The sequence below is a fragment of the Musca vetustissima genome, unplaced genomic scaffold (genome assembly GCF_032173495.1).
Source record: "Musca vetustissima isolate MV318-11 ecotype Yass unplaced genomic scaffold, APGP_CSIRO_Mvet_v1 utg2419, whole genome shotgun sequence".
Classification (NCBI taxonomy): domain Eukaryota; kingdom Metazoa; phylum Arthropoda; class Insecta; order Diptera; family Muscidae; genus Musca; species Musca vetustissima.
The window spans coordinates 86357-92475 of record NW_026888653.1 but is presented as its reverse complement, the minus strand read 5'-3'; positions in this window follow the sequence as shown (position 1 = coordinate 92475).

Here is a 6119-nt window from a genome sequence, read left to right as displayed (position 1 = left end):
GCCGATCTCCTAGATGTTTTTCTATGGATTGAAGAGACATTTCTTCGACATAAAACACAAAACTTTTATGTATATAAAATGCTCAAATTTTGCATAAACAGAATACTTAAGTCTCCTATAGAATAGAGTATCCATTTTTCTATAGAATGGATAGTCTTCTTTAAATAGAAATTTATTTTAAAGGTAAATAAATAGACATATATTATACAAATTCTTTAAAAAGTTTACTTGTCCGAAACGTTTTATTTTTGTCAAATATATTTCCAAAAACTTATTCAAAATAGTTGTGTCAAGTATGGTCAATTTATTTTGCATACACATACAATAAATCCTAACAAATTTTGGATTTATTTTTTTGCAAAAACAAATTGTTAATGACCATCATAGTTGGTGGATATCATGCCAAAACAAAATAGAAGCTAATGTTGTTGCCGATAATAATCTTGTAAGTGGGCGTTTTTTTGAAGTAAACTTCAAATACAGTCAAGTTCATTGAACGAAAACAAAGCCATTACTCCATAGATGCCATGGAATAGTGCTGCCTTATTTAGCAGCAGCGCTATGGCTTTGTTCTTCAACGTGCCGATTGAGAAAAGAAGCCAGAAGAAGAAGGTGCAATGGATTCATTTATTTACCGCTTATACTTTTTTGGGTTTTGCTTCAAATTAATTGCTAGAACTCACTTCAAGAGTAGTTGAAACAAAAACAGTTTTGGTAGCTATGTGCATGTCTTAGCTGGATGCATGTCGAATTCATTGTCAAGAATTTCATTACCATTAAGCCTCTAAAACGAGCCATGGAGTTTGTTGCAAGCTGGGAGTATATCTTTTTTACCTTAATGTTTTTGTTGTTGTTTTTTTGTTTTAATTTATTACATCACATGCAGGTTGGCTTGACTAATTATATATTTTGGTTAGAATTAGTTGAAAACAACAGTTAGATTTTTATCCAAGAACATAGTATTAGGGAAATGTGGTAGATAAACTGATGATCATGAAACTTTAAACGAATGAAGTTGTACCGGTAATAATGGCGACTAAGACTGGCGTGATAATGTCATTAGTTTTAAATATTGACTTTTTAACTATCCAAAGCCCCTATTTACGAAAAGGTTCATTTCAACCTGCGGAAGACAAATATTTTTGTGTAATAGAATATACCCTCATCACTATGACGAACAGACACATGGAAACGAGGCAATGGTTTTCTATTCTATAGTAGACGGTGGTCTTCTATTCTCTAGAAGACGGTGGTCTTTTATTCTCTAGAAGACGGTGGTCTTCTATTCTCTAGAAGACGGTGGTCTTCTATTCTATAGAAGACGGTGGTCTTCTATTCTATAGAAGACGATGGTCTTCTATTCTATGGAAGACGATGGTCTTCTATTCTATAGAAGACGATGTTCTTCTATTCTATAGAAGACGATGGTCTTCTATTCTATAGAAGACGATGGTCTTCTATTCTATAGAAGACGGTGGTCTTCTATTCTATAGAAGACGGTGGTCTTCTACTCTATAGAAGACAATGGTCTTCTATAGAAGACGATGGTCATATATTCTATAGAAGACGGGGTGGTCTTCTATTCTATAGAAGACGGGGTGGTCTTCTATTCTATAGAAGACCACAGTCTTCTATTCTATAGAAGACCACAGTCTTCTATTCTATAGAAGACCACAGTCTTCTATTCTATAGAAGACGATGGTCTTCTATTCTATAGAAGACGATGGTCTTCAATTCGATAGAAGACGGTGGTCTTCTATTGTATAGAAGACGATGGTCTTCTATTCTATAAAAGACGATGGTCTTCTATTCTATAGAAGACGATGGTCTTCTATTCTATAGAAGACAATGGTCTTCTATTCTATAGAAGGCGATGGTCTTCAATTCGATAGAAGACGGTGGTCTCCTATTGTATAGAAGACGATGGTCTTCTATTCTATAGTCGACGGTGGTCGTCTATTCTATAGTCGACGGTGGTCGTCTATTCTATAGTCGACGGTGGTCGTCTATTCTATAGTCGACGGTGGTCGTCTATTCTATAGAAGACGGTGGTTTTCTATTCTATAGAAGACGGTGGTCTTCTATTCTATAGAAGACGGTGGTCTTCTATTCTATAGAAGACGGTGGTCTTCTATTCTATAGAAGACGGTGGTCTTCTATTCTATAGAAGACGGTGGTCTTCTATTCTATAGAAGACGGTGGTCTTCTATTCTATAGAAGACGGTGGTCTTCTATTCTATAGAAGACGGTGGTCTTCTATTCTATAGAAGACGTTGGTCTTCTATTCTATAGAAGACGGTGGTCTTCTATTCTATGGAAGACGTTGGCCTTCTATTTAATGGAAGACGTTGGTCTTCTATTCTATGGAAGACATTGGTCTTCTATTCTATAGAATACGGGTTGGTCTGCTATTCTATGGAAGACGTTGGTCTTCTATTCTATAGAAGACGGGTTGGTCTTCTATTCTATAGAAGACGTTTGTCTTCTATTCTATAGATGATGGGTTGGTCGGTTGTATTCTATTCTATAGAAGACGTTGGTCTTTCATTCTATAGAAAAGTTGGTCTTCCCTTCTATAGAAGACGTTTGTCTTCTATTCTGTAGAACCGGGGCTCCTATTCTGTAGAAGTGTGTGTCTCTGTCAACACTTCGATTCCTAGACTTGTCTTCTTCACAAGAAGATATTCCATAGAAACATTGCCTTTCATTTATAGAACCCCTTGTATTTTCCCTCCCTTTTCAAGGTCTTTTAGCATATGATTTTTGTTTTATTTTGACAAAATATCAATGTGCATTGTTTTTCAATTGTTGACATGTTGTTGATTGTTAATAGCTTTTCCATAAAAGCGCCAACACTATTACTGACGTGCTAAAAGAGTGTGAGCGCAAGCGTACCACCTAACCGTGTTACCATTACTGACAGGGTGTTTGGCGGCGTCTTGCTAACTCTCTTGTTGGGCTCAACAAAGCGTAACGCTTCGCCAAGCTTGACTTTCCAACAAAGCTGCTGCGCTGTCGCTGTCAACGTCGACGTCACATTGAGACCAACTTCGAAATCACAGACTTGGGTTTGATGTTATTCGAAAACGCACATTTAGTTTTGCATTAATGAGAGTGTGAGTCGGTCGGTCGTTCGCTAGATTGTTGTCGCCGTTCGTCAATGTTTTCTTTTTTGTGTCGGAAAAACGTACATAACTCTCCGACATATCACAAATCAAGGAAAATAATCTAAAACGTCACTGTGCGGTCGGTTTGTTGGCTTTTACGTATTTTCGGTGATTTAGTTGCTGGTTTGCGGTACCCCGTCATCTCTCCCAAACTCCTTAGTGAAAGAAAAGTAATTTAAAGAAAACAAATAAACAAAAACAAACATACAAACAAAATATTTTGATGAATGAATGATAGATGTTTTGTTGTTGTTGTCGGTGTTGTGCTGGTGTTGCGTTTACTTCGCTAATGTTTTTGGCGACAGCCACTAATGTTCGGTAGACACAGACGGACCATTGTTTGTATGGTTGGGTAGTGTTATACGCCATCGAAGAAGAAAACTGTTGATGAAAAAACTGTCCGCCCATGTTTTTTTTGTGACCAACAACATTAATTCTCTGCCCGGTTGATGTGTTCAGCAAGTTTGACACATATTTTTTGTGTAGCCCATTGACACCCTTTCGCTTCGGGGACTTGCAAGTGAAAATTCGGGCATTCGGGCGATAAACCTAGTTGAAAATAATGATTTTTTTCATTTAATCACTGCATATTAGGTGCAGTTGTTAATGCCGGTAGTGTGGAACTTTTTAGTTCGTAAAAAAAATAAAATAATATTAGCAGTGCAAAAAAGACGTGATTACATGAAATTCGAAAATAAACCACAAATTGTTGTATTGTGCAGAAAAATAAAACAAATGTCACCGAACCAAAATGAAATTAATAAGAAATCACATTTAAAATCTGTGGTGAAAAAAATTACTCATGCTAACCGTTGAAACGTAAAAACTCCTAACGATTCCTAGGAAATGGGAGAAAACTTGTCGTGCTTTACGAAATTTATTATCTTTATCTAAATATTTTTTTATAAAAATTTATAGTTGTGTCATTTTAACGTCATAAGTGAAGGCATATAATCCATTCTAAAGTATCTACCAAGACTCAGCAGAGTGTTTTTATACACTCAACCTTATGGCGAATGAGGGTATATACACTTTGATACGGTGAAAATGTGCCTCATCGAAATATTGGTTTTAGACCTCATGTTTCTTTGGACCAAACCCGTTTCAGAAAATATGGAATCGATTACACATACCGGTCTGTCGTCCAAACTTAATATTACTTCCAAGCTTAGTTTAAGTTCGAAGATGGGGAATATCGGACCACTCCTTCTGGTACCTACCCCACAAAATGGTTAAACTTGTGCTAAAAATTAATTTTATAATAACATGCGAACGGACTATCCAATTTTAACGAAACTTTGTGCAACCTATTATTTTTACCAAGCCTAGATCAAGTAAGAAGATGGGACCCATTGGTCCACTCATTCTGGTACCTCCCCCACAGAGGGTCAATATGTTTAATATTTATGAATCCAATATCAGACGAATGGAATTTGCAATTTGAACCAAACTTTGCACAACCTATTATCTTTACCAAGCCCAGATCAAGTTTTAAGATGGGACCCATTCGTCCACACCTTCTGGTAGCTCCCACACAAATGGTGAACATCCTCCGCAAACCATAGGGTGAGGGTATATATCTGTCGGCATCACCGGCAACATCGTCATATTAAGGATTTTTAATTAGACTAGGTTCTATCCGATAGAATTATTTCTACGAGAAATCAGGAGAATACATTTAAAAAGAAAAATATCTCAGGGTCTGAAATATCATAATTATGACCAATAGAGTGACTTGAAAAAATTATCCTCTAAGCGAGCAAAGCTAAAACTACTGTCGTCTTGACGATCTTGAAGTTAAGGACTAGCTGTTTGTACAACGTATATACTTTTAGCTACCTCAATAATTTGTGGATCCGATCCGTCCATAATAATGTTTATGTTCATGAAAAATCAATTCGTTGGCCACATCATATTTTATTCCCCAACCATATAAAGGTTGAGTCGTTCCGAAGCGAACAAGTTCAAAGGAACTATTTTTATACACCAAAGCTTAAAACTTATAAGATGGGTTGAGTCGTTTCGGAAGGAACTAGCTCCAAGAAGCGATGTGTACTAGGCCCGGTTTTTTTATAGATCTAATTTCCTTTGCTGTAGTCGTGAATTTTTGCTCTCGATCACCTAGTTCCCGTTGACCCATCATCTAGATCTTCTCGTTCAATAACCGAATTAACATATGGAATCATGGACTAATATTGAAAATGTTCTGTGAAGAAGTTGTTTATCCACCAATGTTCCAGAATGAAAATGTTCTGTGAAGAAGTTGTTTATCCACCAATTTTCCAGAATGCCAAATTAAAATATAGTCACGTCGATTTGAAAATGCGTCCATGATCATCAAAAATTATGACCCAAATATCAACCGATGTTTATAATTTGTAGGAGAACGATTTACCATTCAATATGCAAATTGAATCAAATCGAGACTCAAGTTGAAAAATTGCATAGGTCCCTAAATATATCATCTATACGTGATCCGATATACCGATATTTGTAATATTAAAATATATACAATTAAAACCAATTCTCTCGTGTCTGAAATCCAGGACTATTATATGTGGGCTACCCAGAAATTTCGGCGAAAATTAATATTTTGGGAGGGAGGGAGATTTTGGAACCAATGAGAATCTTAAATTTAAAATGTAATATATATATATATATATATATATATATGCTAATCATGCATTTCTGTACATTTCGCACAAAGTTGCAAAATATAGTTAACACATGTTAAAATATTACAAATGGACTCTATTGGCCCATTCCTTCTGGCACATCCCCTACAACGGTTCCCATTTCGATTATTCGTAAGTTATTTGAGTATTCGAGTTGAGATGTACATACTTTGCAGAGCATAATAGTTTTACAGGGCCTCTATCCGAAGATGGGACCCATCAGATCACTTATTGCGGTACCTCCTCACAAATGTTTAATAGGCGAAGGTTAATAAGA